Source organism: Primulina huaijiensis, chromosome 12 (assembly GCF_012295235.1).
Source record: "Primulina huaijiensis isolate GDHJ02 chromosome 12, ASM1229523v2, whole genome shotgun sequence".
Classification (NCBI taxonomy): domain Eukaryota; kingdom Viridiplantae; phylum Streptophyta; class Magnoliopsida; order Lamiales; family Gesneriaceae; genus Primulina; species Primulina huaijiensis.
In genome coordinates, this window is record NC_133317.1 from 8636757 (window position 1) to 8647965 (window position 11209).

An 11209-nucleotide genomic window follows, 5' to 3' on the forward strand; every position below is an offset into this window, starting at 1 on the left:
ATAAAAGGAGCAATAGATTCTCGATCTATAGGTGACAAAATACTCCTAAAAATATGTAAATTTAACATATTTTAAAATTAGTAATACACAAATAGAAAATATATTAATAAACTAAATTATATGCTAAATACACTAACCTTTTTTACCACTCTTTGATGCATCTAAAATGTCAATATATCTAGGAGATCCTTTTTTTGACCAGTTGTTGGAAATCCATTGGCACATGCGTGGAAGAGATGTATTGTCTCCTTCTTTTTGTTTCGCAAAACGCTCCCCAATACCACGAACGCATTCGTATGCAAGAATCTAAATTCAAAAATTATAAAAACACATATAATCAACCATATTTGAATCATATGGAAAAATTCAAAAAAAAATTTAATTACTTGTAGCGGATTGATGAATCCAACCATATCACGGGTTCCAGTGTTCTAAAACTTATCGTTTTCTGTTTTTTGCTCAACACAACTTCTTTTTTCTTCAAATCAATCTTCAAATCACAAACAGCTCCTTTGAAAGCTATTGTACCCCAAGGGTACTTATTAAAAACATCAAAATCATCAATCAGGCTAAAAATCTCTTTATCAACTTGAGGATTCTTAATTGGAGCTATAAGCCGTAGTACACCACAGACGAAGTACAATTAAACCAGCTTCACTCTCTCTATACTCAACAACTCATCCACACTTTTCAAATCCTTCAACTTCATTTCAACTTCCTTCACAGATACTTTATCACTACCTTGAAAATATCTATCACAAAAGTCTGAAACTTCTACTACTTCATCAGGAAAATTATCAGAACAATCTAACCCTGTTATCAATGCATACTCCATTCTAGAAAACCTGACTGGTCTATCATTTACAACAAACCACATTTCATCTTCGTCTGTTGCATACACTTGTCTCATCACCATAAACCATGAAATTTGACTATATAAATTATAATCCGCAGCATACTTAATCAGATTGCCAAATTGTGTGTTTTCAACCATGAAGTCTATGTCCTGCTCATTCAAGCAATCTAATATAAATTCACTGACTTTTTGATATTTGGAATGTACACTTAACTTGCAACTAAAATACTTCTCCTCTGATATTTGAGTTGAAGATTAACCTGAAAAAAATTAATCAAGTCAACTAGTAGTATCAATAAATTAAATACTCAATTATGTGAAATTCATGAAATTTATATGAAATTTAAATAGCAATGCAAAAAAAAAATATTTTTCAAAACAAAAATGAACATACCCAAATCTTTTGTGCAACCATCTCCGACATTCTTCGTTCTACCAACAAGAAGTTTCAAAGAGAAGAGATCTTGATCGAAAAAAATAATCAACTTTAAAATTCATAGATTACATGAAATCTTTGATATTAAAAGATTGAGACAAAGTCAATCAATAATATCAACAACTCAATCTTTTCAATCTACAGACATGCTTATTGGTTAATTCATTAACAAACTGAATATGTTAAAATTCATGAAATTTCTAAAGCAATAATGAACATACCTAAATTTTGTGTGCAACCATTTCCGATTTTTTTTCTCCTTTAGGAATTTCAGTTGGTTGATGCCTTTAGTTGGATATAGACATGGATAGTATACTTAATCCATCCAAAAACTGACAGGGATTTCAAGTGGATACAGTGGAATAGAGGGAAATCCAAATGCGAGATCATGGATTGAGGCAAAATATCCAGCTTTATTGTTCAAGCAACATCTAACAGCCTGTGTATAGAAATCAAAAGAATCATAAATAAAAATCGATTGAGACTTGAGAATAGCAGTTCTGGGAAAAAAATAATATATTCTTGCCAGAATACTGTTATAGTGAATTAGTTGATAAAATATCCCAAGTGAAAAGTGTCAAGTAATTAATCGGAAAATGCTATTGTCATAGTAAGCTGTAAAAGCTATTTTTCGGTGTGCACCGGGTAAACCTCCTGAGAAATGTTTTTGCAAATATAGAGGAGGGAACGTACCGTCATTGACTTTAAATTTTTTTATTTGGAGACTATTATTTGCAAATGGCCCGTGACATTCTCCCTTGTATCCCCACAATAATCTTAAGAATTTCTATGATAGATGACACAAGCTAATCAATCCAATACATTTTCTGGCAAGGTTTATTCACATACATTCTTGTTAAAATAGACTGGAATATGAAGTAAACAAATCTTACGTAATAAGATAAAGAAAGAGAATAACCTAGCCCCATTCAAGTATGAAGTTGTTATGATGTAACCCCCACATCTTCTTTTGCTTTGAGTGCTTGAGCAATAGAAAAAGCCCTCATCCTGCATCTAGTTTAACAAAACATTGATACTAAGAACCCTAAATTACACGCACATATACATGAATGCAGAAAAGGCAAAACTCAGACAAGATATTATTGTGCAAAGAAAAAGAATGCAGTTTTTGATTTTTCCGTTGGTATGAGGGAATAAGGAAGCAGACCGAGTTGAAGAAAAAAATGGAATGAAATGGTCGAGAACTAATGGAAAGAGAAGAGGGGCTGGGGAGAATATTAGCGATTAAGTGATAGATTAAGTGATATATTAGGTTTTTTATTATTTAAAATAATAATTTAAAGAGGGGCAAGAATGACATTTGTAGTGAGAGGACTATTTTCTTAAATGACTTTTTGATAGAGTCTAATTTCCTAAATTTTCCCCCAAATCACCGTAAGGTTCTCATCTCTCTCTTCCTCTCTTCTCTTCATTTCTTCCTTCCATCGCATCTTGTCCATTTTTCTCCCATTTTTATCATTCTCCATCTTCATTTCATTTCTAACTTTTTTAACCTCTTCATTTTCTCTTCTCCAAAAAAATATAAATTAGAATCAAAGATTAATGACATTTTCATTCTCATGCAATACGGGTTTTCATAGGATTATTGGAATATCAGTATAACATATTTTATTTGGCCATTTATGTTTTCATGTGTATGGATTATCAGCTACTCAAGTAATTTGATTTCTCATTCAGTTTGTTAAAACATTTATTTCAGTCGGTTAAATTATATATTTCAATCGGTCAATAGCATTCAGTCGGTTGGTTAAATCATATATTACAGTCTGTCGGTCGGTTAAATCATATATCACAGTCGCTTAATATCATTCAGTCAGTCGGTCTCATATCATTCAATCAATCGGTTATAGTTATATATTTCCAACTCCCTTACATCCATTATTCATATATTTTTTTTTTCAGATTGTGTGGACAACGATATGATTCAAATCTTAATTAATTTTGATGGTGAATGGAAGGTTGACAGTGAACATAAATATTCATGGTGTGATGGAAGTAATTCGGGATGACATGCTATATCTATTGATGATAGTAATATAAGTATTGAAGATGTTGAAGATGCAATTTTTGAGACACTTCATTGGGATAGACATGATATGGTATTGAAGCTAAGTTACTTGCCAAAATTTGAGGCATGTAATCCAAGGCCAATATATATAAAAAGCTCAAGAGCATTGACAACATATCTGTCTTTTGGGGTTTCAAATGTTTGACATTTGCTTCATGTTGAAATTATCAAAACAAGTGGCTTTGAAACAAGTTATGAAAAAACTGACAATGCTAAAGATTTTGAAGTTTGTATAGATCATAATGATGAGATGGTTGACAATTGTGAAACTGAAGTATATGGTGGTAATGAGAGAACATATGATGAATATGTTGATGGAGTATTTTTTGAGAATGACTTAGACAATGAAATGAATGAGCATGAGAATGGGGTGAATGAAATAACAAGTATTCATAATATGGTAACAGAAATTGTTGAGAATGAATTTGTTGTGAATGAAGAGAATCATGTTGAAGAGTCTCATGTTGAAGAGCTTACATTGTGTACAACACATAATACACAAGTTGAATTTTCTTATCCTGAACAAGATGTGCAAGATTCTACATTATTAGCCACAGTATGAGATGCTGAAGCGAATGTGACTTATTCTTTTAATGATTTGTCTAATTTTTTTGTCGGTCAAGAGTTTGAGAGTAAAGATGAATTTCAAATAGAATTGTTTAATATTTGTTTAAATGCGTCCTTTGAAATAGATGTTCGAAAATCCAACAAAAAAATTTATGATGTTAAATGTGTTACACCGAGTTGCAGTTGGAAAATACGTGCATCACAAATAGAGAATTCATCACGATTCTCTATACGTGTTTATCATAACACACATATATCCTAACTTGGAGTTTATTAATGATGATCCTAACTTGGTAATCATTTCTGACAGACATATATCTATTATTGGATAGGCACGATATGTTATTGAAGCTAAGTTACTTGCCAAAATTTGAGGTATGTAATCCAAGACCAATATATATAAAAAGCTCACGAGCATTGACAACATATCTGTCTTTTGGCGTTTCAAATGTTAGTCCTTTGCTTCATGTTGAAATTATCAAAACAAATGGCTTCGGAACCAGTTATGAATAAAATGAAAATTCTAGAGATATTGAAATTTGCAAAGATGATGTGAAACTGAAATATATGGTGGTAATGAGAGAACATATGATGAATATTTTGATGGGGCATTTTTTGAGAATAACTTAGACGATAAAATGAATGAGCATGAAAATATGGTGGATGAAATAGCAAAGATTGATAATGTGGTAACTGAAATAATTGATGATGAATTTGTTGCGAATGAATAGAATCATGTTGATGAGCTTATATTGTGTACAACACAGAATATACAAGTTGAATTTTATTGTCCTGGACAAGATGTACAAGATTCTACATTATTAGCTGCGGTAGAAGATATTGAAAGGAATGTGACATATTCTTTTAATGATTTGTCTAACTTTTTTGTCGGTCAAGAGTTTGAGAGCAAGAATGAATTTCAAACAGAGTTTTTTAAGATTTGTTTAAATGCGTCCTTTGAAATAGATGTTCGAAAATCCAACAAAAAAATTTATGATGTTAAATGTGTGACACCGAGTTGCAGCTGGAAAATACGTGCATCACAAATAAAGAATTCATCGCAATTTTCTATACGTGTTTATCGTAACACACATACTTGTGACCTATCATATCGGAGGAAAATGCATCGACAAGCAACTTTAGACTTTGTAGCAAAGATTTTGGTTGAAAATTTTAAAGGACAACTCAGGTTGCCTGAACCAAAAACCATAATTACGATGATGCAAAATAAAAGTGTTGAAATTAATTACTTCAAAGCATGGAAGGGAAGACAAGTTGCTTTGGATAAGTTACTTGGAAGTCCTGAAGAGAGTTATAGAATTATGCCTTCATATTTGCACATGATTAAACAGGTGAATAAAGGCTCGAAAACTGATTTGGTGAAAGATTGTTAACTCACTAGCACAATAGATGTTTTAAAATTATTTTACGCAAATATTCATTGCAAAAACGACAATCAGTATCTCAAATATTTTTCTTCTTTTTCAAGTGATGATTTTTTTAGGATAAATGAGGAAGATATTAGAATAATAAATTTTAAACAGATTTCTAACACACAAAGATCACAAATATGCAACAAAAATGAGATTTTGACCTAGGGTTTACCATTCAAATATATGGTTCAGGACTGAGGAATTCACATGCAATCAAGAAATCAATCTGCCCAGTCCATCGGCTTCTGCGCTTTTGAGAAAGAAGGAGAGTCTAAGAAAAAAACTGAGAAAACTGGAATGTGAGCTGTTGAAGGAAGGGAAGAAAAATCTTCTGTTTAAGCGTTTAAGTATTTTCTTTTACTTAAATAATGGTTTTAAATTAGTTAATAAAGGGGTAAATTGAGAATTTGACAAACAAGGGCTATTTTCTTAAATGGGATTGTGAGGAGGGCTATTTTCCTAAATTTTTCGTTGCGAGGTGAGTCGGCCGTATATAAGATATAAAATAGAAATTATTGACTTTTGAATTTGAAATAACAAAAAAAATATTTGATAGAAAAATGAATGAGAAATAATTTTATAGTGGTTTAAACATTTGGAAATAAAAAGGTCTTATTGGAATCATAAAAAATTTCACTAAAATACCAAAAGTTAGTTATTTTAGATATTTAATTTTAGTTAATCATTGTTGGAACATGTTAAGTTTTGACGATTGAATAAGTTTGTTGATCTAAAGAATAATTACAGAACCTAATCGAACTGAATTCAATGAGGGAAACTGAACTAAGAAGCTTAACTGATTACAAAATCAGACTGATAAAACATAAGAAGGATATTGATAGCCAAACCGATTCTAGGTCGACTGATGAAGCCCAACTAACAATCTATCTAGTTGATCAATCAGACCAAATCCATATATTTCCTATAGAATTAGAATGATCAGTAATTAAGGATCAGAGCCTAGCTGAAATATCAGATAAAACTTTTCGTACTACCAGTCACTGAACCTTTAACAGAATTTCAGGTTTCGGTGCACTACTAGAACACGTCAGAAAGGACGATGACATGTCAACAACGACATCTGCATTTGGAAACAGATATATTTTGAAAATATTACCGTTGCAGATTAGAGGTATAAATAGATCAATTGAACAAGATCTAAGTTAAACAGTTATACCATCAATCTTTGGATTATAAAAGCAAACTGATCTTCTCTGTAAAAGCTTTTCGAGAGTCAAATTGAAATAGTCAGCACACGTTGATATATCATTATCTGATCATTTTGATGATCAAATTTGTGCTTATAATTTTTCTGTCATATATGTGTAATTGAGAGCAAGAAGTCTTACTACTCAAAGTATTTAGATTGAAGTTTTACTAAGAGTTTCAGTTAGGTATCATTAAGTGCTAGTAAAGTTGATGATTTCAAATTACTTGTAACCGTTTAGTACAACCCTTCCGTGAGCAAGAAAGGGTGACATAGGAGTTTTGAATGAAGTATTGTTCAGCAGCAGCAACCCCAACGAGCTCTTCAGTTACGCTTGATAAAGATGAAGGGGAAATATCAGTCGAGATAACATTGCATCGAGGTTTGATAGGTTCACTATTAGACTTAACTGTCAGTCGATCAGGTGTCATGTTTGCTGTTTGTATGTGTACACGTTTTCAGACTGATCCAAAACAATCTCATTGCTTAGCAGCTAAATGAATTCTTAAATATCTTAAAAGAACTCAAAATGGTTGATTATGGTATGTTAAAGACTCATTGTTCAATCTAGTTGGATATTCTAATGCAGACTATGCAGGGTGTAAGCTTGACAAGAAAAGTACAAGCAGATCATGTCAGTTTCTTGGAGACCGACTGATTTCTCGGTTAAGTAAGAAGTAAACATCAATTCCCACTTCTACTGCATAAGTTGAATACCTAGCTGCTGGGAGCTGTTGTGCCCAACTGCTATAGATTCAACAATAACCGAAAGACTATGGAATTGATGCCAATGAGTCACCAATTTTCGACGATAATGCAAGTGCAATAGTCATCACATACAATTCGGTTTTGCACTCTCAGACTAAGCATATTGACATTTGTCATCACTTTATTCAAGATCATGTAATGAAGAGGGATATTAGATTGAAATATATTTCAACTGAACAATAAGCAACAGATATTTTCACCAAACCACTCTTAGAGAATAAGTTTTTCTATTTCAGAAATATTTTAGGACTTATTAATTTATCATAAATGCATGAATTTAGGGGGGATACTGAATCATAAAGCCCTACTGATAAGACAGTCGTCAGTTAGTCTTGTATTAAACTAACAGTTAGTATCACAACATAACTGATAGAAAGTGATCTCAATCTAACTGATCTTATCATTCAGTAGTGTAATTCATTTAAATTCGTTTATTAATATTTATGAGCGACTTAATTACTTAGTTTTTTTTAAAAAAAGGTTTTCCATACAATGAACTTATTATCTTTCTAAATTTAAAAAATTCTCATCAATAGAATAACACGTGTCTCATCTGTTACCAGATTAAAAATCGCACATGTTAAATGATTGAAATCCCTAAATTTTTTAGTTTACCTTTGCATCTTCTTATTCAAAGCATATCTACTCTCAAACTCCTTGCTGTCTTTCACCTCCAAAATCATCTAATTTCTATATCAAGAATTTTTTCAGATGGACTTCTTCAAATATCGTAAACATTCTTGCAGTTGATTTTGAATCAATTTATTCTATAGAAGATGCTGATGTCTCTCAAGTCTTCATAGTTGTTGAGTCATCTGGACTTAGGAATTTTCTCGCTTCTTCGTTGGACATTGATAGCCGAAAATTTTCTACGCAAGAAGGATAATAGCTGAAGATGAGAAGATATTGATTCCTCTGGGAGAGGATTGTCTATTAATCGAGCATGATTATTTCTCTGCACTATTTCAGTTGCCTATTCAAGGGTTAATTGACTTCTCTCTAGTACCTCAGCAAGTAGCTAAGGATATGAAGATGAAGTTTTCTGCATCCGGTGATAGTATCAAGACCTCTGAAAAGAACAAAAAGATGAAATTGGAGTATCAACTTCTGGCTGACGTCGTGGCCAAGCCAATTCTGGCTAAGGTAGGCTCTTTTGATGCTACACTACATAGAAATTTTTGTTGATGACATCCTTTGTCACATGAATCAAATTTAACCATCCAGTCATCATGTTATAGATTCTCGAGGCAATGATTATAAATGAGAAACAATCAGTTGGATTTGCTTTCCCCTTGAAGAAACTGTTTGATGACTCAGGAGCCTTACTGAGAAACTCTATAACTTTGCACAAGTTCAAGGCTTTTACGGCAACAAACATCATTTCTCTTAGCCCTAAAGGACAAGCACTAAATATCTATTGATTCTTTATGGAATATATGGATTTGGTTTGACTGATCAACTAGATAGACTGTCAGTTGGCTTCATCAGTCGTCCTAGAATCAGTTTGGCTATCAGTAACCTTCTTATGTTTTATCTGTCTGTCTTTGTAATCAGTTAGACTTCTTAGTTCAAATTTCCTCCTTGAATTCAGTTCAATTAGGTTCTATAATTAACTTTTAGATCAACAACTTTATTCAATCACCAAAACTTAACATGTTCCAATAATTTTCCTCTTTTGGAGTTTGACAAAATTATGTAAAAAAACTGAATTCATTTATCTTTGACAATATATACAACTGAGCTGCCTAACTAACTAAATAGGTATTGTTCTTCATGTATCATATTCTAAGCTGACTAGAGTGTTTATCAATAGATTTCTTCTGCGCATCAGTAGATTTAGGTTAATTGGAACTAGTTGACTTCTTTTCTTCTCTCTTTTTGTCAACGCCGGATGGTGACTTTAGGTAGGCAAGAATATAGAGTAACTGAGAACCGACGCCTTCAATTTTGACATTAAAGTTTGCTTGAACTTCCTCTATCTTGTTACAAATTTGAAATTTATTGGCTTGAATTTGCCCACCAAGATGAGTAGGAGTGGCTGCCTGGTCTTTTTTTATATGCTCCAACCGATTAAATATGTCGATCATACCCTGGATAGATCTAACACTTCTCTGAGCATTTTATTTTTGAAATTTCTAAGGTTTCCTCAATATTCAGATTACTTCTTTTCAGAACTGTTTAGCATAGGAGATTCCAGTGAGACTTGAGCTGATCTGATCCAATGTTGTTTCATCAGTTAAGTCGAAACTATTCTGGGTAGTTCTTTGGATGTAGTAACTGTTAGTCCAAGAGCATCAATGCTAAAAGACCTTGCTTGTTAGATCATTAAGATTCTTGATTCAGAGGTGGAGAGGTGATAGGATTTGACTGAGTGGCCATTTTGGCTTCTTTTGAGTCAGTATCAGTTGGCTTCTCAGAGACAGATTGAACTGAATAACCACATACTTTCTGTTCCTAGGTATCCACTGGCTCAAAAAATTTGCGATCATTATCCCAGAATTTGACCTTCATTTGCATGGTGACCAGTTCCATATCTAGTTGATTTGTCATAGCTATATCATCAAATGTAGTTGGGCAAGAAATATCATAATTGGATCTTTATTTGGAACAAATTGTAGTCAGCTTTTGAATCTTTAGAAGATTCAGGAGATAATGTTGTCGTTGAAGAGCTTCAGCTATGACCATAGTATTGACTTGTTGTAGAACAAAATTTTCTAATGCTATGTACCTCTTCAGCACATTTTTTTTCTTCAATTTTGATGCAAAGATGACTGTCTTGAATGCCACCCATTCATCAAAGAATTTGATCTTTCTGCAGCGAATTTATTCACTTCATCCATCAATAGGTATATTTGGGTCTGGATAGCTGATATTGGTTCTGAGCCATGAACTTCAGCTACCTTATATTTTTCTTTCCTTGTGGTTGAGAAGAAGGGAGAGACCAGCCCTGACTTGGTGGATTGGATGGTATCTCAGATGATTACTCTTTTTGTTGGTCTTGGAGGAGGGAAAGCCGTTGGCATATTGATTTTTTCGGTGCAACTGCCACCGCTATCAGTTTCAATTTTTCGACTAGCTAGTTAGTAGCCTTGTTTTTAGTGTCCTCGGCCATTTGTATATGAAAGATATGTATTGCCTTGATTGGTGTAGGTATTAGTCTAGTTTTTGTTGTTGTTACCTTTTCAGAAGATTATAAGGAGTTGTTACCTCAGATTCACTAGATTGTAGAATGATTTTCCTCTTTGACTTGGATCCAGTTATCTTGATTCCTTTCTTATTAATTGGTTTCTTTTCAGTTACCATTTCTTTTCCGATTTCTTTCTTGATGACCAACATCCCAGCAAAAGTAATTTGTTCAACCAGTTTCATTAAACTTACTTCCGCACGGTTCATATTGATTGATTACTGACCAATTGACAGGAACAAAATTTCATTGTTGCTAATCCAACTGAATATTTTTTTGAGATAAATTTGTTTATTCGTTTTAAATTCATTTTCGATCCTAACAATCATATAGATAGATTTAGCCCGCGTAAACTTTTATAAAGGAAGATTGTATATAAGTTAATATTGTGATAATAGTCGAGTAATGAAACGTTCAAAAATGTATAAAAAATTTTAATTTAACCTTAGTTTGATCATAATTTTAATATATAACCTTTTAAATTGTTATAGTTTGTTTAATAAGAATTTCTCGCGTGTTTCGACCGAATTTACTAATTTAACCCTCCTTTGAGAAATTATTGATAAAAGATTCCACGATCTTTCCTTCCATACTTTTCTATCAGTATCAATTATGGTGTAAAATATATTTATATTGCTATTGTAATATTGTATTAACATTGTAATCGTG

General features: G+C 32.4%; 1 long non-coding RNA gene across 1 annotated transcript; it reads right to left on the minus strand.

Moving 5' to 3' along the window:
* Nucleotides 1–457: 457 nt before the first annotated feature.
* LOC140990557 (uncharacterized) lies at nucleotides 458–2672 on the minus strand. Its single transcript, XR_012177663.1, has 3 exons — nucleotides 2212–2672; nucleotides 1514–1731; nucleotides 458–1319 (listed from the first exon to the last, which is right to left on the minus strand). It is a non-coding gene; the product is annotated as an uncharacterized lncRNA (long non-coding RNA).
* Nucleotides 2673–11209: the final 8537 nt, after the last annotated feature.